Source organism: Mustela nivalis, assembly GCF_964662115.1.
Source record: "Mustela nivalis genome assembly, chromosome: 8".
Lineage (NCBI taxonomy): Eukaryota > Metazoa > Chordata > Mammalia > Carnivora > Mustelidae > Mustela > Mustela nivalis.
In genome coordinates this window covers 124,974,230-124,999,325 of record NC_139027.1, presented here as the reverse complement: position 1 = coordinate 124,999,325, position 25,096 = coordinate 124,974,230, and positions in this window count along the sequence as shown.

Here is a 25,096-nt window from a genome sequence, read left to right as displayed (position 1 = left end):
GAGCTTTAGACCAATATTTGCTAACTGCGCTCGAGAGAGGGCAAAGGGTTTTATGCAGTTACCGCAGGAAGGGAGGGCTCCAGGGCCCGCGTAGCTGATCCCGTCGAGAAATTCTGCTTTGACTTTGTTTTACATGTTAGGCTGCTCAAACACGATTTAGTTCTGATTTTGTTAAAGAGCACGTGGCTGGAAAGAGTTGAGAACCACTCAAGTTAAAAACACTGCAGATAGAGTGAGGAGCATTTCCTTAAAAAAAAAAAAAAAAATACCACAATAAAATTAATGACGGTTTCCATTCCCTGGGCAGGAGGCAGGACAACACCATAATTAAGAGCAGAGACTCTAGGTCACTTTTCTGCTTGGTGGTTGAGGGACTCTGGGCAAGAAACTTTCCCATCCCTAAGCCTTCATTTCTTTTATCTGTGAAATGGGGATAATAAATGGTACTTGACTTGGAGGGACTTGGAGGGACCCTAATGAGATTAATCCATTTGCTACATTTGCATGATGCTTAGAACGAATGACTAATGTGTGTTTGCTGTTATTTTTCTTCTTATTCTGTGACACTTGCCATGCCAAACATCTTGTTTGCATTACCTTGAATCTTCCCATCTTTATATTATGGAGATTTACTGTAATTTTACATACAGAACCTGAGAGTAAGACCTTGGCCTTGAACAATGGTCCCAACACTTCTACTCGTGTCCTGGAGAACCTGGGTGCTCCGGGGAACCCAGTTTGAGAATAATCCTCTAGTTACTCTGCTTTTATTCCTACTTCCCTGAAAACACCTGCAGTGTGATGTGTTTAGGCTCTCTGCTCCTTTCTCTTGCATTTATTCTCCTATACTCATTCATCCATCTCTGCACTCAACTACCCATCCTCCTCAATAGACATTTACTGAATGCCTGAGTCGAGAACCTTAGAAGTCACTTTATTTCTCCGGAGGTCAAAGTTCCCTTTGGTAAAAATGAGGGTTTGAAGATGAACTGTAGTGTTGTAATTTTATATAAAATGGAATAAATTACCTAAAAAGGATTTGCTACCCGCAAAGTGGTCTTCCTCTGGTCGTTAGGGATGGAGTGACCATACAGCTTCTATCCCGTAGACATTCCTGGCGTACTTAGAAGTTGTGCCCTCTTTATTCTCAAAAGTGTCTGCTTGGAAGGATAAATCCTATAGTCACCTTAATTATGAAGGTGACAATGTTGGCAGTATACACGTACGTTGGTTTTTCTGGTAAGAAGGGCTGAATTTCCCTCTACAGAAGTTTTGAGACCAGGTTAGGAATAACTTTGGTTCTGAGAATGTGTATGGGCTACTCTCCTCTATTTGCAAGGAATCCATAGAAAACCACAGCCCTAAAGGGTGACCAGGTTTGAGAGACAAATGTGTGGTAGTATTGGAGGTAGAGGAGGGAGGGGGTTGAGATGGGCTATCTGCGGAATTTGATTTATTTATTGATCCACCATGAAGTTGTAGCAAATAAGAATGATTTTGTTTTATAATTAACACTGTCCAGAATTAATCAGAATAACTCACTCAAAGTAACTGCCTGGATTTAAAAGACCCCTTTTGTGAACACTATGAATTTAGTTGTTATTCTACCATTAACTAGCTCTGGCACATTGGGAAAGACACTTAATCCTCTGACATACTTAATTCTCTCATCTTAGTAATAAGCCTTTTTTTTTATTTTTTCAAGTAGACTGCCCACCCAGCATGGAGCCCAACAGGGGGCTTGAACTCACGACCCTGAGATCAACACCTGAGCTGAGACCACAAGTCAGATGTTCAACTGACTGAACCACCCAAGCACCCCATGAAGAATAAAATGTTAATACTTTCCCTCCTTGATTATGCAGAGTTGGACATCCTTAAAGGGATGTATTGGTTAATTTTTGCCATGTAACAAACCATTCCACAATTTACTGGCTGGAAACAACCATTTTATTTATTCCAGAACTCTGGTTGGGCTGGGCTTCTGAAGTTCACTTATACAATGAGGAGTAGGCCAGGAGCTGGATGATCCAAGATGGCCCCACCCTTCTGTCTGGCCCTATCCCAACCAGGCTGTTGGCCAGACCAGTTGACTGCTCAGTGGTCTACCTCAGACTCAGCACTGGGTGCTTTCAGGTTTCCAAGCACTAGAGAGTGAGCTCCAGTGTTCTCTGTGCTAATCACCTTCTTGCCTTGTCTAGTCCTCCCATATCCATTATATGCAGGTAATTTTTAGATGAGGAACCTGAATGGAAGGCCTTGTAAGTCTTTCAAGCTTCTGCTTGAATCAAGTTTACTAACATCTCATCGGAAGTCACACCCAGATAAACGAGATAGAAAATTGCCTCCAGCTCTCAGTGGGCCCACAGCCATCTCACCTCACAAGGGCTCGGAAGCAGGGAAGGGAAGACTTTACAGGGCATGTTTGCAATCTCCCACAGAAACATGTGAGATATTTGAGAAAACTTCATAGAAACAAGGGTCACCTGATAGGAGAAAACCCAAGTCTCCTGGATGAAAGAGCCCCCTCCATAGCATTTTGGGGAACCCACAAGAATGTGTTTCCCAGGTGCCGATTAAAGAATGCCCGCAGCTACAGATATCTGCAAATGTATTCTTCTTCCCTGGCTCTGTCCTCCAACCCATGTGATGTCTTTACTGTCCTCAGTGACTGCTGCTTCCCACTGAGTGCAATGCTTCTGTCAACAGTCTGGTCACTTCCGCCAGACACGATATCTGCCCCCGGGCACTTCCAACTATCCCTCGCCCCACGAGATCCAACACTGTCATCCTGGACCCCAGAGCTGGCGGAGCTTACAATGTCAAAACGAATGCCTCCCCTTTCTCCTTTTCTCGTCCCACTTCCTTCAAGGGATCCCCACAGCAACTTGGCCTGTGTCTTCTGTGTCTCCTGGTATTTTCTAGTAAAACTGCATTCTATTCTTACTCATCATAGGTTCTCAGCACAAGATTGCAGAAAGATGAGCCTGGAGACAAATTTAAGACTCAAACACCAGGATATACTTGCAAATAGTTCCCCATTCGTAATTCCTAAAGGCTTTATGGGGCAAAGCCTGATGAACCTGATATCCTGTTTCTGTGGAATGAGTTCATTCCCAGGAGGTTCCCCAGAATCTCATTTCTATAGATTTGAGCCAGTTTCTCTCTGTTCTGTAAAACACAGCAGTTAAGAACACAGGATCTGGGCAGGGGCAGATCTCTATGAACCCAGGTCCAGGCTGGGATCTTTACTAACTGGAATCTGGAGCAAACTGTGAGCCTTCCAAATCTAAGTTTCTTCCTCTATAAAATGAAGATAAGAAAAGCACCAATCAACTAGGGTTATCATGATGACAGTGTTTCATAATGTCATCAATGCTTAGATAATATAGTGGAAGAATATATGTTCTACTTTATTTCTAATGTCTTTATTATCATTTTCCTTATAGTGAGCACTGTCTAACCTCCTGTTGGGGGTGAGCACTGTCTAACCTCCTGTTGGGGGTAGTAAGGACTCTCTTGTGGGAGGCAAAACAAATATGAATATAACTCCAACCTTGTCTGCAGCCCTCATGCCCTATCCTGAAGCCAAAAGACAAGCTTTTATCAGTGGCTCTGATTTCCTGGGCTCAAGGCGGAAGATCTGCTCCCTCTATGTTTCCAACGAAAGTCCGTCTTGTGGGGGAGTAAAGGGCCTGCCATCCAACTAAATATTTCAGTTTCTGTCTGAAAGTTTGCCAGGCTGTTAGGAGAGTGTTGGTAACAATAAAGATAAAAAGTGTATTTAGAAAGAATGTGTGTGAGTGCGTGTAGATGTGTGGGTGTTTTTAAAAGTCTGCATAAGTGAACTCCTGATTCAGGATATGTCTGTGCTGGGGGCAAAGGCTGTCTTGTGCAAGTCTCGTTAGGAAGGTGACTGGTTGAAAGCCAGACCCGGATTATCACAAATGGATGCAGAGGGAGGCTGAAAATCAGGCCTCCTGCCCACTCAGCAGTTCTGGGCGCTGGCCCCATGTCTACCATCTAATGCCGTTCCTGCATTAGACGCTGCAAACACAATTGACTTCTATTACTTATAAAGCCAACCACTTTACTTCATTTAAACGTTTAGGATGGACTTCAGAGATTTCTGAAGGGCTGGACGGCGCAACCAGCCACAACCAGTCTACTGTTCTGGCCACCGCTCAGGCTGCATAACAAACAAGAGAAGACTATTCCTTCATTCTGCATTCAGCATCCAGGCTCCATTAGCAGATGGTCTCAAAGGTTGTTGTTTCTGCATTTGAGAGGTTTCATCTGAATACACGTGTCCCAAAATATTCTGTTCCCGTCATTTATTCATTGGATCCATATTCAATGCATCTTCTGTAAACGGGGTCCAGGAATATAAAGGTAGATCATATCCTGAAGACATCTTCAGGATGCTCACATCTATCACAGGAAACAGGCAAAGAACTAGGAATGACATAACAGTAACAATGCCGTGATGATTACAAAAAAAAAAAAAAAATGTCCTACAAATGGTCAGCGAGGAAGGTACGAGAGAACCCAGAATGGCCTCAGAGTTGAGGAAATTTCCAAATCAAATCCTAAAAAGGCTTAGAAGCTTTTAGGAGTAAAAAATGGGGATGAGAAATATTCTGGGTAGAAGAATGTTGGAGAAGAGGTGTAGATGTTGATTTGGGGCAGATCTTTGGTTAAATCCTGTGACTATTTGCTTGATCTTAGGTGAGTTACTCCATGTTCCTGAACTTAAACTACCTCTTCCGTAATACTGAGCTAATTTAGCTTCCTAGGATTATGGTGTCGATCAAATAGCTCACTTAAGAAAATGGCCAAGAGGGATGTGACTCAAAGAGGACTCTTACTACATGGTGCCTCCTACCAGCTTAGTGAGGCTAGAGACGCGGGCTCCGGGGGATTTTATCCTATAGACACAAAGGCTCCTGCTGATGGTTTTAAGTCAAGGAGAGGTAATGGCCATGTTTGGTTTTCAAATGAATGTCATTAATAGTGAGATTATAGATGATCTAAGTGGATTGTTGAGGGAAGCAGATGAAAAACCATGGAAAATATTTAGGCTTATCCTTGATTGTAAAAGAGAAGCATTCCAAAGGTAAACCTTTCATCATAAAACCCTTATTCTCCGTTGTGAAGCAAACACAAAAACCTTGAAAGTTTTCCCAAAAGTCCTGCTGCATATTTCACTTGACATCTGAACATCTTTTCCTCCATGGAAGAATTGACTTACACATGACCATGAAAGTCATGAGACAAGAGGCACTTTCTACTCACCTTGTGGCATTTCATCCTGCCCTCTTCTTCACACCAGGTCCAACCCAGAGCCAGACCAACAATGTGGATGGAGAGAAAAGGCATTTATTTCCTTGTCCTTTCCTCTGCTACCTTCAACAAGCCCCCATGGGAAAACCAAAGAGAACCTTCCCATCAATATTTCCCCAGAGTGTGTCCTTCTTGCAGAGAAAAGCTACGTTCTCAAGGCAGTGAGTGGGCAGGACCAATGGACTTCCATGATGAAGACCACACCTCACCTCCTGGGAAACAGTTCTTGACTCATTCTCAGCAGAACAGAGGCGACCACTCCCTCCCTCCCACCTCAGTAGTTGCCCAGTGTTGTAACAATTCCCTGTTCATGCCTGTCTCCCCACCTAGACCAAGAACTCTTCCAAGTCTGAGATAAAATCTTATCCATATCCTTATTTCCAACACTGGGCACAATGGCTGGCACTTAGCAGGTAGGAGGGAAGGCGTGTTGAGTGGAAGCACGTGGGTTTCATCTTTTTGCAAAGTGTCCCAACTTCCAGTGTTCTCTTGAGTGAACTGGATCCTGAAACACCACCAGAGATAAGAATATACAAGTCAGGAAACCCCAAGGAGCACTGCAGGCTTCTAAGGACCCCACCTTCTGCTATACGTGAAGGCTGTTCATTCACAGAGCCCGTGGGGGTTAGTAAAGACTAGCAATGTGTAGATTCTTGTTTGGGAACAAATCCAAGGGCTCTAGGGAGGAGACTGGGAGACGCTCTGTGCATCCTTCTTACCATCAGTCTCCTAGGTGAGGGGCTATGTTCGTTGTGTTTGAGTTCACCCGGCTCACATGGGCTGGAGCTCTTCTTTGCGGGTATACATGAATTGCCTTGAATCTGGTCATATTTGTAGCTATACTCTGCAAAGAGTAACTTTTTTTATTTTCCAGGAACCTCCTTATTTCATGGTCTATAGGCCAAATCCAGTCCACAGTCTATTTATATAAATAAAGTTTTATCGGAACACAGCTGCATTCATATTTTCCTAGATGATCTGTGGCTGCTTTCCTGCTAGAACAGTAAGTTCAGTGAAACCTGTAGACATGTAGAGACTACGTGGCCCAGAAAGCCTAAAATAGTTACTCTCTGGGCCTCAAACTTCATTTTGCTGTAGGGACATGTGCAAAATCAGTGCTGAGCACTTGGCTGCCTACTGTCTCATTCCATCATCACCTTATCCCTAGAAAGTAGCTGCTATGAGGATGCCCATTTCACTGGTTAACTCATTTGCCATGAGCCTTCAACCACAGTAGGCCAAGCAGACAGAATCGCTGCCTTAGGTCAGCTTCCATTCTTCGTTCACTGATTCAAATGTACTGAGCTATGGCCCTCTCCTCTCACCTTAAGAAAGTTCCTCCAAGTAACCCGTGCCCCATCTTCTATTTCTGGAAGCCTGTGCCACCACCCCCAACAAGGACCCCCACCAAAAACAACATGCTTATAGAAAATTCCTGACACTAAGATATCAGAAGGAACACCCTCGTTCCCTGACAGGCCATCACCTGATCCCTCCCCCACTCCATCAATGGCCAGTTGCCACATCCCACTGACCAGCAGGAGTGAGACTCAGGGGTCATCGCCTGCTGAGGAACCTCTGCGACAAAGGGACTGGGAAAGAGCCAGGGCTGAACCACCCATGGCAGTGGAGGGGTCTCTGGGCCCCACTCCGGGCAGAGTCTTCCTCTGCCGGCTCCTGACGGATGAGGTGTTAAACGACGTCTGCACCCTTCCACGGAGGGTGGCTGGGGCAGGTCCCGTCTGTGGCCCCATGGGCTTTGGTGGCTCTTCCCTTTGTCCAGCACCTTTGGAGGACCCCGCTTTACTCTCCCCTTTGTCTTACATGGTCCGCGTTAAATTATGCTCACAATGCGAAATTGCTGCGTGGGAGGAAGACAAGACCGAAGAGGAGGCCTGGCCGGGCCGGCCTAATTAGAAGGCTGGCAGAGCCGGCCTCCGCGGGAAGCCCTGATCATTAGCGCTGGCACCGCGCACGCCCGGTCCCCCCCCCCCCCCACCGCAGACCTCACTGCCAGGCGGGCACCATGCGGACCCTGCTCTTGGCCACCACAGCAGAACAGATGTCCAGAGAGGGGGCGTGGATTTTGTTTTTGTTTTGTGTTTTTGTGTTTGAGGGAATTTTTTTTTTTTTTAAAGCCATACGTGACCTCATGCCAGAGGTTTCTGGTGCCCAGTGAAAGGTTTCTGGTGGGTCAAGGAAGCAAGACACGTTGAGGAAGATTAAACAACACTTGTGTGGGTTCTCAGGGTGAGAAATAGGCAGGAGACGTCAAAAGAAGCTGGATTTCTCTACTGGAGCAACTGCTTAAAAAGTTGACCATGGGCTCCCTTCCAACATGGCCTTCAGTGGCCGTGGGAATGCTCCTTCAGAATCTGCCCAGACCCTTTGCCCACGCATCCCTGGGCACTGCCAACCTCTCTCCAATCTGGCCACTCTTCTGTATGTCTGCTGCTAGAACCCTGACCCCAGGCACTGTTCTTCTTTGTCTACCTCAGGCGTTCCTGAGGAACTGTTAAAGGTGTAAGTATATATGATCACACGAGTTCACGTATGTATGAAACGCCATAGATGTACACGAAATCCCTTCTCCCTGTGGTCCAAAATGCAGAAGTGACTCCTCTGTTGCATCGATAGGAAACCTGAGGTGGGGCTGGGGGGGGGGGATTGTTAAATGTGTCACTGGATATTTTAGGGTAAATGGAACCAGATTAAAAATTTCAGTGTAGACTTCCCACATTCCATTCAGGACTCCAAGCAAATATAGACCATATTGCCAACCCCAAAACTGGGGCGTGTCAATTATCCAGCCAAAGGGAGGAACTTGTTTTAAAAAATCAGAGAAGCTGTGGCAAATCCGAGCTGTACCATCCCCGTACCTACATACCAGTATATTTAGTTAACTTTCCAAAATTGAATTAATCTAGCAAACCCAGCCGGCCCAATTTTGGCAGAGAAAGTAAAGGTACGTAGCTTCTATTTGGGGACTGGCTTTGAAACAGAGACCACATGACATCAAAACATTCAATTAAAATTTCATTTGTCCAGATGTTTGACCATATAATGCCAACAACTGGTTTGACTAATGCTTTAAATTTAATTGACCAGATGTTTTGGTGGTAGGTGTCTTAATGAGTAAGAGAAGCTTTTGTGGGATTGAATCAAATTTCCCTGGGAATAGCCAGCCTCACTGAAAACGGGGACTCAGATGTTGTTAGTGCAATTAGCCAGAGCTTGCCAGAGGTTCTAAAGCCATCTCACTTTCTTCCTAGTCCTTTAGGAGAACGCACTCTTCCATAGGCTAACCCTTCAAGAAGGCAGACTGCACCTTGAGCTGGGCTCTTCCGGAAGTAAAAAGCCAAGGGCAAATGTAGAAGGGACAGGTAAACCAAACACTGGTTAGACACAGACGGAACAGTTTTTCCACAAACAGAAAGTAAATGGATTTTGGGTCAGAGGTCTCAGACTCAAGGTCAGGTGCATTATTTACTTTGAGTATGATAAAAACAGCAACTTCTCTGAAGGGCTCACGGTGTGTTCTGTGCTCTAGGAGGGTTTGTTCCTCTTAACTCACAGTGCATCTATTTCAGAGCTGAGAAAGGCTTGGCACCAAAGCCATAAGTCACACGTCCCATTGTTACTCCACTGGGTGTCAGAGGTGAGACAGGGTCCCAGACTGCGTGATTCAGAGCTTGTGAGAACCCCAGTATCCTCAATGCCCTGAATGTAGCACCTGTCTCAGAGGGAAGCCGGAAGGGGGTTAAAGGACATAAACTAGAAAAATGGGGACATCAAACGAGTCCAAAAAGGATGAGTGGTAGGAAACCATAAATAGGGCCAGGGAATCAGGAGGAAGGCAGGGAGTATGATCACTTAGCTGGGAGAGTCAGGAAAGGCCCCTTAGAGAGCCAGGTCCTGAGTCTGTATCTACGTGGCAAGAAGGAGGCAACCACACATCTATATGGTGGAAAGAATTTGGGGCTCAGGAAATAAGCAGTGTGAGCTTCCGAGGCAGGGATGAGCATGATATGTTATCAGAACAGAAGGAAACTCAGCAGCTAGACTGGAGGGGTGCGGGCAGACAAACAAAGAGTGGGGATGCGCGTCCTTGTGGACCTCACAGGAGTTTGCAGTGGGGTCTCCATGCGATTTGGAAGCAGCAGGTACTTTGAGCAGCGGGGTCCTATGATCACAATGAGTTTTCCGGAGCTTTACTCCGGCTTCACCGTTCCAGTGGTAAGACAGGCCGGGAGGCTATGGTAGACTCTCTCAGGACCAATGACAGCAGTGGGGGGTCAGCAGCACCAAAAGCATTTGGATTTGGGGAGATGCTTGGTGCCAAGACTTGCTGGGATTTAAGTCTCAATTCCAGGCCTGACAAGCTCACGGTGGGTCTGGCCCAGGAGCAGGTAGGACAGACATCCAGTACCACCCAGAGGATCCAGCTGCCGTTCAGTCGGGGCACGTGGGGAACACAAGGAAGGACAGAAGTAGGTGCAGCCAGCGAGAAGCAGGGATGGGAAAGGAGCAGCGGTGAGGAGGAAGACGAGGAAGAGAGGAAGGAGGTGGAGGAGGAAGAGGAGGAAGACGGCCAGGACGGGGTGGGGGCAGGGAGAGGGAGGAGAAAGGAGGAAGAAGGGAGAGAAGCGGGGGGAGGAGCTGGAAGGGCTGCCGGACCCCACTCGGCTTCCCCAAACTCTATCCCAGCTTTTGCAGCAGGTTCTCGATGGAAGGACAACTTCACACCCGGGACGCTGCTGTGTCTCACGGCAGCTGGGCCAGAGGCTGTGGTGAGGGGAAACCGAGCCTCAGACCTCGGGTTCCCCAGGTCAGACCTTGACACGCTGGGCCACCGTGGGGACCTTGTACCTCCTGGGCCCCTGCCTTTGTCCTGAAGAAAGGAAGACATCGAACCTGCCCATGGTCATCAGCTCCAGCGTCACTGGACATGGCTGGGAAGTGGCCGAGGATGGAGGGGACACTACAGGGAGGACTGGCCGCTTGGCTCCTGGGGGTTTTCCAGTCCAAGATACACATCCTAAAAAGTCATAATCCCATCAAGTCTCTATCTGAGATATTGTATAATCTCCCAAAGAACAGCAATAAAACCAAGAGAACAAAATCACAACAGCAGAAAGACAAAATGTTTGCTGCATCTCTGGATTATTTTAATGGACTTATTAACAACGAAAGCACTATAACAAAGCCACCTAGAAATAGAATAAAACGAAAGCAACTAATTTATGAGTCATAGCTGCGTCATCCACGGTTTGAGGACATTATTCCAGAATTTGAATCCTCCCAGGTTTCCACTGGAGCCTGGGCATCATTACTTAAGACCAATAAAGTGAAAAGAAAAAAAAAAGAGAGAGAGAGAGAGAGAAACTATTGCAGTCGGGAAAGAAAAGCAATCTCCAGTGGTTTCGGATCGTCAGAAGTCAGCTTGGTGGACAGTGGAATCAACATGGAGCTGACACTTCATTATTTTTTTAAGGATTTTATTTATTTATTTGAGAGAAAGAGAGAGAGAGAGATGGGCAGAGAGAGAAGCAGACTCCCTGCAGAGCAGGGAGCCTGACAGAGGACTCGATCCCAGGACCCTGGGATTGTGACCTGAGCCAAAGGCAGACGCTTAACCAACTGAGCCACCCAGATGCACTTAGAGGTAACACTTTGGATTTGAGACTGTGTGGACAGTGTTTTGTGCCTTTCCTGTAGCCAGTGGAGGACATGCAGGCCAGGGGGTCTTTCAGTAGGAGAGACTCAGAGGCAGTTTCTTCCTTGCCTAGAATAGGGGAAGGACAGAGCATGTTCTTCTCATGTTCTTCTCATGCCTCTGGAGTCCCTCTGGAACATTTAATGTTTGACAAGGGCAAGATGTGGAAGACCAGAGCCTGGGCCAAAGTTCCTCTGTTCTTACGGGAGCGATGAAGGAGAAGCAGCAGGACACCTTCTCATACTCTGGGAGAGGAGCTTCTGGGTCAGGATAGAGGTGACTTGAGAGAGGGCTCTTTCCCCCGGGGAGCCCTGATCTGGGGGAAGGCAGCCCCTGTCCCGAGACAGGCACGAGACTCTGAATGCCCATCCCAGCCCAGGCTGGAGCTCTTCCTTCCTCAGGGATCTGGTCATCCAGAAGATTTCCTGGTGGTCTTAGTGGATCTCTACTGAATGCCCCATTTGCAACCTCAAGGATATAAGAATACTTCTCAAAACCTTAAAATCTTCACCGAGAAATGTTTTGTCTCTGCAATACGTTCTCTTTTCGTAAGGTATGAAGGCATCTTTCACCCGACAGAGCTCTCATGACTATGAGTTTTTGTCTCACGGGGAAAAGCTGCCTCCCACAACAGCCAGTGATTCTTTTGAATTTTCCTGAAAGAATTTTGGCTTGTATTTTGTAGGTGTCCGGCTCACATGGACTGCTAATCTTGTCCTCTGCTTTTGAAGGATTATTTTTGACCTTAGAGGGTAAATTCTCACTAAATCAGATTTTTTTTTCCCCCTTAATGTCATTCTCTGAGAGAAGGTGAAGTTTCCACTGGAGCCGTTGCCTCTGCTGCCTTTCTCACAGTGGTTCTGGTTGGTTTCTTGTTTGATTTTATTGTTTTGTTTTCTGGTGTGTGTGTGTGTCTTTTCTGACTACAGTAAAGCTTTATCAATTTGGAGACTTTTCATTGGATTTTTAAGTGCATGATTTATTCAATCCTCTGCATTTAATTCAGTGCATATTTCATTTCTTTATTCTTAAGACTTTTACAAGTATCTAAGCGTTTAATGCTGCCACATACATCATTGTGTTCAAAACTGCTTTCTGACTCGTATGCTGTGTAGTCCCTGTTTTCTGATGAATTCTGACCTCCCAACACCTAAGCTGTCTCCCCCAGGAGCAGCGGCCCCATCCCTCTTGTTCCCACCCCGGGCATCCACCCAGAGGCTAGCCTGACTTCCTCTCGAGCTTCCTGAGGTGCTTCTCTTCTGTTTCAGATGCTCACTCCTGCTACCTTTCATTCCTTCAGGATCTTACGAAAGGCGCTGCAGGCTTCCCTGAAGACTGGAATTTTTCTTCAAAGCATCTTTTAGAGCTCCCTGAAGCTCATTTTCGTTCTTCCCATGGGTCTTGAAAGATGTTATGGTGGCAGCTCCTTGATTTTGGCTGCACTCTGATTTATCTTGTGAAGACTGTCTCTTCCTCAAAGTGTTAACTTGTGCTTTTTTGAATCTCTTTGTTTATTGGAGTAAAATATATATGACCTAAAATTTAAATCGCAACCATTTGTAAGGGTCCAGTTCCAGGGCACTAAACGCATTCACGCTGTTGTGTGACCATCACCACCATCGCTCTCCAGAACTTTTTCATTCTCCCCAACTGAAACTCTGTCCCCATTAAGCAATAACACCCAGTCTCCTCTTCGCTGTTGCCCCTGGCCACCAGCACCCTACTTTCTGTCTCTATGAATTTGTCTCCTCTAGGGACCTCATAGAAGTGGCATCATAGGGTGTTTGTCCTCTTGTGACTGGTTAATTTCACTCAGCATCATGTCCTCTAGGTTCATCTGTGTTGGAGCCTGAGTCAGAATTTCCTTCCTCTTTACGGCTGAATAACCTTCTACTGCATATTAAAACCGCATTTTTCTTTGCCTTCACCTGTTGGTGGACACTTTGGTTATTCTGTCTTTTAGCCACTTGGAATAATGGTGCTTTGAACATGGGTGTACAAGTCACATTTGTTCAAGCCCCTACTTTCAATTCATTTGGATATATACTTAGAAATGGAATGAGTGGATCATATGGCAATCCTATGTTTATTTTTTTTTAAGGGAGCTCCATACTCTTTTCCATGGCAGCTCCACCATTTTACATTCCCACCAACAGTGTATAAGGATTCCAATTGTTTTATTGGAATTTATTGGGGGGTGTATGAAGTGGTAACTCATTATATCTGATTTACACTTCCCTAATGATTAATGATGTTGGAAATCTTTTCATGTTCTTCTTGGTTATTTGCACGTCTTCTTTGAGAAAAAGAATGTCCACTTGAGTCCATTGTCCATTTTTAATTGGATTGTTTGTTGTTGAGTTGTAGTTCTTTATATATCCTGGTTATTAACCCTTTTTCAGATACATGATTTACAAATATCTTCTCCTATTGCATAGGCTGCCTTTTTGCTCTGTTGATGGTGTCCTTTGATTCAGGAAAGTTTTTAATTTTGATGTAGTCCCGTTTATCTATTTTCTCCAACTCACATTTTAAATATTGAGATCCACTTTATTTTAAATCTCCTTGGCGGGCGCCTGGGTGGCTCAGTGGGTTAAGCCTCTGCCTTCAGCTCAGGTCATAACCTTAGGGTCCTGGGATCGAGCCCCGCATCAGGCTCTCTGCTCGGCAGGGAGGCTACTTCCTCCTCTCTCTCTCTGTCTGCCTCTCTGCCTACTTCTGATCTCTCTCTCTGTCAAATAAATTAAAAATTGTTTAAAAAAAATTTCCTTGGCAAGCGTTTCTTCTATCCTCAAGAGTTATAACTTTCTGGTTATGTATGAATAACTTCCTGTTTTCAGATATCCAATACCTGTGGTCTCCCAACTGTCTTCTGCTGAAACTGACTGCAAATTTGTTTCCAATTAGTCTGAGTTTCTCAAAAAATGTGCTCTCTTTCTTACAGAAAGGTAGAGAGCCTAGGTGCCAGTTTGTCTCTACCTGAATGAAGTTGGTTCTTAGTAACGACATATCCAATGATGGTCATCAACACTGCCGTCTCAGATAGCAATCGGGGACCTGGACCTAGTCTAGGTCCCCTGGTAGTGCTGTCACCACCTGACACCATGTCTCCAGAACCACTGTGTTACAGAGCCTTGCAGCCATCAGGACACCCTCCAGAGCCCAGAGGCCACTGTGGTGTTGTCTCAGATCTCTTGGACTCTGCTAGACAGAAAAGACTTACCAGAGAACACTGAGAACATTCAGCTTAAGGCCAAATATGTATTAAGCATTTACTTTGTGCCAAATATTTTTAGAAACTAACTACATAATGGAGTAAAAACATGTCATAGGATTCTTCCTCTTCTGTTAGATGTGACAGACTTATGTTGCTGAAATTTTGTCTTGGCCTCTAGGGGCCAAATAATTTACTCTTCTTGAAAAAGTAATTTGTCATAGTTTTCAGGGCACAAACATATAAATGACCCACAACTATGACCTGATATGTTAGTACTATTTAGTAATATAAAACAAGTGATGCAAGCCCCCCTAGTACATCCCCAAAATTTGAAAGGCCAATTGATGGCTTCAGGTATAGCTAGATCTAGGGTCAAGCAATTTTACTCAAGCATTCTTTCTTGTTCCACTTCTCACTTCCTCCTTCCTGAAAATGTGTGTTCATGCAAACTCCTGTGTATGAATGTCCACAGCATTTATTTGTAATTGCCAAAAACTGGAATCCCTTCAGCAGTGAATACATATGTAACACACGTTTGCCACGGAATACTGCTCAGCCATAAAAAAGGACTGAACTACCAATACACACAACAAATCCAAGGAAGTACACTGAGCAAAAAATCACCAATCCCCCAAAAGTTACTGACTGTATAATTCATTCATTTTACAAGATTGAAATAATGACATTTTTAAGTGGAGGGAAAATTAGTGGTTGCCAGGAGTTAGGGAGGGGAGGGAAGGAGTTTCCAGGGCAGCAAAAGGGAAGAGGATGTGAATATAAAAGGAATGTAAGAGGACATCGCCGACGGGTGTTGGAACTGTTTCGTACCTTAGCTGTGGTAATGGATTCATTACCACAACTTCCACAGATGATAAATTGAACAAAACTTAACACACACACACATACACACACATGCACACAGGCACATACACACATGCGCATATACACAAACAGGCATAAATAAAACTGGAAAATCTGTCCAAAAGTCATATATTGTATGACTATCCAGATCCTGGCTGCAAAATTATACCTCAGTTTTGCACATGTTGTTATCGGAAGGAACTGGGCAAACTCCACAAAAGATCTCTCTGTACTGTGTTTCCAAAGGCATGTGGATCTATAATTATCTTGATAAAATTTTTAGTTGAAAAAAAAACAGTGAGCCTATTTGTCTAGGGCTTTTCCTGACTTTCTACTTCAGCTAGATGGAAGCAGGAATGCAGGAGTGCCCCATCACTGCCCCAGCCAGCGTGGGTGTTCTGACGTGGCAGGTGTTCTCCACGGAGACTGGGTGGAGGGGGCGGTACCCGATCCTGGGTTACTGGTTGGCAGGGATGAAGATACCAACTCCCTACTGGTCTACCCTGACATCACTCTAGGGGGGTGCTGGGGCAGTCTCCCACGGATGTGGGTCTCCCACTCAGCCTTGGCTGGCATGCCTGGGGATGTAGTCACAACTTGTTCCGTGGTGCTTGACTGACGGAGAACAGTTACTATTATCTGGAAGTTTTCTGCCTTGAGGGAGTGGGCTGTGTTTCCAGGTTGTCTGTTTCTTCAGTACCATGTCTAGGATCCATGAGGCAGAAGGGAAATTCAAAGGAATTCACCAGCATGTCGTTCCCCAAGTCCTGACATCCCAGCAGGCAGACCTTCACTTCCCCTTTCTAGAATATTCTTATTCTTTGTTTTATGCAAAATGTCTGGGATTTGTAGTTGTGCTTAGTGAGAGGAATAGGGACAAGTGCCTTACCCTTCAGGTTCCCATGGCGGGAATGTCCCCACCTGCAGGAAGGGATAGAAGTGCCAAGGAATTCCTAGCTCCAGAGCCGTCAACCAAGGATGGACAGGAGTTAGCAGATGAATAACCCAGAGTCCTCAGTCCTGGCTGTCCTGAGGCATAAACTCTACTGCGATTTCTAGGGAGAAGAAGCCCAGTTGCCCACAACTGTAATTCATCCATCAACGGATCCTATACTGACTTCCTTCTCTTCTTCCTCCCTTCCCAACTCCCCTAACCACGCTTCCAAGATCCCTGCCGGAGTCAACTGTTTGCACGCACCTTCTTATCTCAGGGTTTGCTTCTGGGGGAACCCAGCCTAAGACAGTCGGCTAAACAGACCATGAAGGGAAATCTTCCCAGTGGGGAGAAGCTGGGGAGCTAGCCACGATTTGCAAAGCTTCCTGAGTCACACGGAATCAGTCTCTTATCCTCGCTTTCCCCCGAAGAATCTCAGACTCCAAGGCTGTTGGCGTTGCTGTGTCCTCATGTGACATCTGCACTACCAGCAACTCCCGAATCAGCATTGTCTGCAGATTTCATTAGAGAGCCAGCCTCTGTTTCGCGCATGCGTTGTGAAAGCCGCCGAGCGCAGGCAGGAGCTTCCCGTCCCTCACAGTAACCCAGAGCTGGCCCCGGGATGGGGGCCGGCCGCGGCGCTGGAGGCGTCTGTGTGTGCTGTGATGACTTTTAATAAACATTAATGCGGAGGAGAAGATTGGCTCGAGTAAATTTGCTTCAAATTAAGGCTGGCAAAGCAGGACCCAGTGATCCACGGGATAGAGCCCTATGCGAGCAGGCCAGGATTATCACGCCATCATCAATCAGAGGGAAAGAAAAACACGCCTTCCCTTCCCCCTCCCTCCTCCTCCTCCTCCTACTAATGCTTTCCTGCCCCGACCAAGGAATGTTTTGTTTAAGGAAAAAGTTGTTGGACATAATTAGTAATTCTCTTACAGCAATATATCTTTATCTGAATAAACACAACCTGCTTTCCCACCATGAGAAATTATGTGGCGGGGCCGGGGGAGGAGAGGGTCAGGCTGAGGTTTGGGGGCGCTGAGTGAATCTGCCCCCCGGTTTCACGAGAAGCCTGGAGTCAGGCCTGCTGTCCTAGGGCAGTCTGGAGGCTCAGTAAATGGGCTGATAGGAGATGTGTTATCCGAGGCTGAGTCAGCTCAGCTGCTTTGCTCTGACCCCTGGCTACGTCCCCAGGGCAACATCTCCCCAGCTCCCCTCTCTGCTTCAGCTGCTTCCTCCTCCCGTGGAGAACCCGAATGATTGCACAAGAGCAGAGACTAATGTCAATCAGCAACCCACCTCGTTTGGGGAGAGCAGGAAAGAGGGCAAGGGGAGAAACCCAGCCCTCCCAAACACCAGCATGGGATCTGAAGTCCAAAAACATTTTTATACTTGGGATTTGTATACTTGGGACATGAACCCACATAGTGGCTTCTCTAATTTGCTGGTGCAGTGCTTCTCCTGGTAAAATGTGACTGGGACTTCAACATATAGTTCAGAGAGGCTGACACCACAGTCCCAAAAGGTTAAACCAACAAATAAAGGTCTGAGAGCAAAAAATCAAGCACCTTCCCTTCTCTATACCTACCTCTTGGGGGTGGGGAGATACAAGGAGGAGGGGTTTCCCATCCTCTGGGCAGTGGAAAACAGTGACACTTTCCTTCAATTAATATGAATGTTTGTTTTAGACACAAAGGGGTTTTTCCAAATTACAGATATAATAAAGGTTTGTCTTACAAAGTTCAGGGGGAAAAAACAAAAATTATAAGGGATGTTATAATGCAATTCTCAGTCACAGTGAACTATAGCTAATAACTTTGCTCTATTTCCTTCCAGTCTTTTTTCCATGCAAGTTCTTTTGGTTTATTTGTTCTATCGAGTGATCAAACGATATAGGCCATTATTGTTGCATGCCTATTATGTCAGTCCTTATGCTTGTCTAAGCTGAACCAGGAACCTGGTGTCCCCCAAAAGGCAGACAACGACTGGGGGGTCTGTGGTCCCCACTATCTCCCTACCCAAATCCGGCAAGGACAAAAAAATGAAGCTCAGGCTACAGCAGTCTTTTTGAATCTGTGGTTGTTTGTGTGCCTTTGTTCACAAAGACAGTTTTGGAAGATGAGGAGGACAGAGAATATTTGAAAGGCATAAGCGTTTACAAACATAACAGTAACGTCAAAATAGCAATAAAACTAATAAAACATAATGGCCATTGCAAATTTTTCTGGGTGAAACTCCAGCTACTGGGTGCCCGGGTGGCTCAGTCAGTTAAGCAAGTGCCTTCAGCTCAGGTCATGATCTCAGGGTCCTGGGATGGAGCCCCACATGGAGCTCCCTGTTCAGCGAGGAGCCTGCTTCTTCCTCTCCCTCTGCTTACTGATCCCCCTGCTTGAGCTCATTCTCCTTCCTTCTGTCAAATAAATAAAATCTAGAAAGAAAAGAAAAGAAAGAAAGAGTAAAAAGAAAAGGAGAGAGAATGGAAGGAAGACAGAGAGGGAGAGAGAAACAGAAATAGGGAAAAAAAGAAAGAAACTCCAACTGCCTGTTGCACAGGTTGTGGGGAAATGAGCCCCCTTACTCGTCATCCCAGCAGGAGCCCAAAGATCAACAGGAAGAAGATCATGGTCCTGTCAGCAAACAGAAAATAATGACAGGTTAGGTCACAATACCTCCCACCCCTCTAGCTCACCCTTCTTCCTGCTCTTTGATTCCTGAAGCAATGATATTAGCCAACAGGGCTGAGCACTTTCTACATGCCAGGCTTAGTACATTCTGGTCACAGTTCCAATGCGGGGCAGGAGAGGGGTTCTCCACACCAACACGCAATTCTTGGGGCACCAAGTAGGTATCCTACAATTCAACTCAGTGTTGACACTATCTACCCCAAATAGCATCAAATTCCACAGGCTGGGGGCTCAGTCCTACAAGATCCACCCCCCCCCCCCGCCGCCCCAAACAAATCCCAGACGTCAACTGCAAGCCCAGGTCATTCCCTGTGCTTCTGACGGACTATCTATAAATCAGAGATTTCCAAGACCCCCCCTTGGGTTCGAATAATTTGCTAGAGTGACTCCCGGAACTCACAGAACCTTTGTACTTACTAGATCACTCGTTTATTATTAAAGGGAATGACTTGGAACAGCCAGAGAAGAGCTGCACAGGGCAAGGTATGGGGAAGAGCACCCTCTCCAGGTACCACTGTCCCAAGACCTCCGTGTGTTCTCTGAACCCAAGGCTTTTAGGTCTTTATGGAGGCTTCATTACGTCGTCATAATTGATTAAATCACTGGCTATTGGTGACTGATACAACCTCCAGCCCCTCTCCCCTCCCTGGAACTGGGGGTGCTGGGATCCTAAAAATTCCAGCCCCGTAATCACTTGATTGATGTCTCTGGCAACCAGCCCCCATCCTTAGGTTACCTAAGGGCTTTCCAAAAGTCACCTCGTTAACATGACAAAAGACACCTTTATTGCTCTGATCACAGGAAATTCCAAGAGTTTTCAGGGCTCCGTGCCAGGAACATGATCAAAGGCCTAATATTTCTTATTATAAATGACAGTATCACACAAGCATTGTGCTACACTCTTCGTGTGCTATGCTCTCCTTTACTCACACAACAAGGCCACAACATATACATCCTTGTCCCCGAAGGAGAACCTCAGATGACACGAAGCATCCTGCTTGGTGGAATAAGTTTGAATTTCCAGTTTCTATTAACAATATTTTCATCTCTTCTGAAGGTTTATGCGGATGGACCCCAAAGGCCCTCGGTCAAGGTGAAAGTCAATCTTTACCATGGGCTACCATCTTCTTCATCATTGGATAAATGGTTATGCTGTACCTAGCTCAGGGTAGAGCCCTGGAAATCTCAGCCTCAAGGATCACTCTGTAAAGTGGGGTACTCTTAGTCCCCCTTACAAGCTAATGGCTTAGCTAAAGCACTTACAACAATACCTTGCAGGTAGTAAGTGTTCATCTAAGGCAAGTTGTTGTTACTCAAACTTTCAGTGAATTTCCTGAATTATCCTTTAGCACCTCCATATTTTCTATTAGGGCATATGTTTATTGTGGGGTTTCAAGAAGGTTATAGGGTCCTTCTATCCTTACCTTCAGGTAAGTCCTGAAATGGCTTGGGATTCCCTTCTGTATCCTCCAGGGCCACACAAATGGTCACGGACATTAGATCCAACCGTCAACAACTATGTGAATGCTTTCTGAGTTTTTATTTATGATTTTTGTCTTGGCTCACTATGGAATTTAGAAAATGTGTGAAAATAGAAGACATGAGAAAAAATAATCACCCATAATTTCCACCACCACTGAAAAATAACCTAGGCTCTTCCTACATCATCCTCCCAAATACATATGAAATTATACTGTATAAACAACCTCATGACCTGTATTCTGTTTACCTATTTGCTCTACATTTTTCCCATAACATAATAAGCACAATAAACATCATTTTAAGTGAGTCTGTGATATGCCACAAGGATGAACATCATTTGCTTATTCCCCCATGGCTGGGCACTGAAGTTGTTTCCAACTTCTTGCTAATATGAATAGTACTGCAATTAACAGCCTTGTGCATTCAAATTTTCTGCATTTATAAAAATAGATATAACAGTGGGTCTTATTCTAGAATATTAATTATGCTGTTTTTTTTTGTTTTTTTGTTTTTTTGTTTTTTTGTTTTTTATTTGACAGAGAGAGATCACAAGTAGGCAGAGAGGCAGGCAGAGAGAGAGAGGAGGAAGCAGGCTCCCTGTGGAGCAGAGAGCCTGATGCGGGACTCGATCCCAGGATCCTGAGATCATGACCTGAGCCGAAGGCAGTGGCTTAACCCACTGAGCCACCTAGGTGCCCCAATTATGCTGTTTTTGAGCCCCATTTATTATTCTTTCTTCTATCTGCTTCCAATAGGCCCCTCAGCTTCTCCTCTATAACCTCAGTGATTCCTTGTTTTCATTCTCTCTTCCCTGCTGGCTTGAGAACAGCAGGTATCTCCCATATCTGACACAATAACTTGCTCATAGTTGTTGCTCAATAAATATTTTTGTATGCACGAATATTCAATCAGGAAGACCAAGCTGGACTGCCATGCTTACTATCTGCATAAACTCAGACAAACCCTTTCACTTCTGTCCCATAGATAGACATGCCCAGAAAGCTTAAGTGACATGCCCAAGGTCACACCACTGGGGAGGGCTGGAGCATGGGCTTCCGGCCACACCCTCAGCTCCCACAGCCCGGTTCTATCTATCTCCACACTCTCCTCTTGGCTCCTTGTGCACATTCACAGTTCTTTACTGATCTTGCACTCAAACCACACTCACACCTCAGGATGTGATGCCACACCCAGTCCAGAAGCCACGTGACTGGTGACTGGTTTAAGGAGCTGACCATGAGCTCTCCAATCCCCTGTGTCTGACTCCCAGCCAAAGGCACAGGGACGTGAGTCTGTCATTGCCTCTCCTCAGGCCAGGGAAGAAGCTGTCTATAGGTCAGCCAAAATAGCAGCCTGAAGGCAGGATTTCTTTCTGGGGTGATCTGACTTCTGGATGAATCTGAGACCAATGGACATTCTCCTCACCAAATAATTTACAGCCTCACAGTCCAGTGAGACTTGGGCAAACCAGGCCCCTTGAAGACCCAGTCCCGTATAATGGCGGGAGGGGACTGGGAGACACTAAAGACGGCAGAATCTTCCACTCATGTGCAGGAGGCATTGGAAGGAGCCCCCCATGAGGGAGTTAGGCTTAACCTCCCTGCACTTGGCTCCTCCTGAATCATCTGTTAAGATATACTTTTCCATTTGAATTCTTATATTAGAGTAATTAATATGAATTTCCCTCTAGGATCGCCAAGCATGTGAGAAAGATAGTTATTTTGTTTTTCTAAATTCTGAGTAGTTCTGATTCTTAGCCCACATGCCAATGAGATTGTGGAAAAGTTGAACAAAAGCATTAAAAAAAAAAAAAAAAAGCTCTTTCTCCTCTAAAAGACTCGTGGAGATATGCAAGGGGTTTCATAGCACAGACTCTCCTGAGGGAGCTTTCTAGAACCTACCCTGAGAGTGTTGTTTTTCTGTGGGGACCCTCCGTAATACTCCTTCCTTCCCTCCCCTAGTAGCACCACCTCAGTAAGTTATAACTTTCTGAAGCAGAAGTCAAAAAGGCTAAATGTTTATGTGAGGGGATAGACTTAGGAAAGACCTCCAGGTCTCTGATTTTGTCCAGTAACACAAGGGAAGCAAGACCACACAGAAGCACAGGTTACCTTCTTGGAGCTGAAGAAGGGGAAAATTCGATGACAAGAGAAGCAAATTAACACCTTAGTTACACCTCAATAATCACAATAAATATGGTCAAGCAAAATCAAGGCATAAAAAAAAGTTGGTTCTTCTCAAATCATTCAAGGGGTCTCTCCAATATTTTAATGTCCATGCTGAATTTTGAATACAAGCTAACATTTCTTTCTTTTCTTTTTTTTTTCTTTTGAGAGAGCGAGAACATAAGAAAGCATGAACAGAAGAGGGGTAGAGAGCTTAATACTCTTAAGAGAGAAAGAGTCTTAAGCAGGCTCCATGACCAGCACAGACCCCAACATGGAGCTCGATCTCATGACCCTGAGATCATGTCCTGAGCCAAAATCAAGAGCTGAACGTTTAACTGACTGAGCCACCCAGGCACCCCAAACTGACATCTCGCTAACACAAATTCTCTCCATCTCAGTCTCCACTTGCAAATTCAGGCAACAAGATGACCTCAAAACTTCTTGACCTCCACGTCCGACATCTTCCATTCCTCATCTCACCTCTGTCCTCCTCTTCCAAGTGGCCACAACTGAGGCGCAGCCATCCCTCAGAACTGCCCCACTTCTGACAGCTCATTGTAAATTCCCATTTCCGGGCTGCTGCCTCCTCCTGCTCTCCACATTTCTCATCTCTCCTCCATGGACCCTGCACATTTTCTCATCATGACCTCACTCAACCCATATGAAATTCTCCCTTTCTACTCAATCCTTGAAAGTCCCAGGGACTCACAGTCAACTTGGTCAAGAGCACTCTAGTCTCCTTACTTCTTAGTCCTTTCACATGACCCTCTTACTGAAACCCACTGACCACCCATGGACTTAATTTCTGGCCCATCAGCATGCTGGAAGAAGTTAGAGCTCTGTGCCTGTGACATTCACCATAAGGGCCTGGGCCCTTCACAGATGTTGAGCTGTTTTTGCATTCAGCTGCTATTGCTTTCCCAGTGCTATTTGGTTTCTTTGCCCTCATGCCTACAAACCAGAGACTTCCAAGAGTTTTTCTACCTTATTCCTCACCCAAATAACTGAGAAGAGCTGTCCAGATCTCTGTTTCAGAAGGATCACGAGGCAGAGGTAAAGGATGCGAGGATTGATTACTCATGTCTGCCACAGGCATAGGTAGGAGATAATGGACTGTGTGGGAATCTTTTATTTGCGGTTCTGGCCCCAAACTGAGGACACTTGAGTGCTACGGAACTGCTCAGCGTTCTGAAAGATTGAAACCACCCAGGATGAGTTCCTGCCTTCTTCCCCATCAAAATCTCTCTGTAGCTTCCTTTTTCTTTTTTCCTCCACATCAGAAAAAATTAATGTCTCCATGGAAGGCTGAAGTTAAGCCAAATTCTGTACTCCAGACTGCCCTGGAATGCTGTGCGTGGAGCATTCCATCAGTGGAGGGTGAAGGCATTACAGCAAAGGCAACTGGATTTCTCCAGGCCTCAGCAACCAGGGGGTCCAAATTAGATCATGGGGGGCACTGCTTCCCCTCTCTGATCATTGTCGCCTCCCCTCTCCCAACAAAGGCTGACTCCAGCAATCGGTGCTTTTTGTGGCAAGCTACAGAAGCTGCTCCTGATTTAAAAAGAAAATGAAAAGGAAAAAAAAAAAGGCCCAGAATTGCTGGGAAGTGGGGAGAAGCAGTTCCAGAACACAAATTGGACAAAGGTAGGATATGTAGCTTCTTCTCATTTTCCTGTGGTCTTGCTAACAATGTGTGACCAGCTCAGGGCTTTCAACAATAGAAATGTGTTCTCTCATAGTTCTGGAGGCCAGACGTCCAAAATTAAGGTGGGTTACCTGGCCCTGGCCCTACTCTTTCCAAAGGTTTTAGAAGAAACTTTCTCTTACCTCTTCCAGCTTCTGGGAGCTCCAGGCTGCCCTTGGCTTGTGGCCACATTGCTCTAATTTCTGCCTCCTGACCTCACTGCCTCCTTCTCCTTTTGGCTCCTTCAGAAACCCCTCTGTCTCCTACTTAGAAGAACACGACTGGTTTCATGGAGGGTTCACAAAGGTAATTCAAGATAAATGCTTCCTCTCTCAGGATTCTTGACCTAAGAACCTATTTGCTGTAGAAGGCAATATCCAGACACAGGTCCTGGGGATTGGAAGGGGTCATCTTTGGGAGGGAGAGGCACTGTGCAGTCTGGCGTACAGCAATTCATCAGAGCTGTCCCACCAGGATCCCCACCAAACACTGAGCTTGGAAGTGGCCTTTCTGCCCTTGCTGCTGCCATCAGTCCAAATTGGTTCTCCTGGGTCACTGCTTCTTTGCATCCCTAGTTCTCTGTGCAAAGTCTGGAAGCAGAATATCTGATGAGCTGAGCCCGGGTCATGCACCCAGGCCCTCCCCTCAAAGGAAGCAGGGGACATGGGCATCTGTGCTTGGTGGCTTTCTAGTCAAAGGTGGGCTAGACACAAGGCCCTGTCCCGTGTCCCATGCAGTGGAGACACCCCCCCCCCAAACTGTGCCCTTCACAGGAGGGCGTCCATGTCCATTTCCATGCCTTGGAAAATGACAAACATCCTCTAGACAATCCCAGATCTGCCATCTGGGCTTTTGGAAGCTTCTTGCATGATCTCACGGGCTGCTCCCTCTCGTTCTTCTGTGCCAACTGCTCCTTCGGATTCCATGGCTATGCTTTAGGGTAATGTCTTCCCACAGCCATTCTGGCCCCTGCCTGCTCTCACCACACTGGACTCTCTTAGACC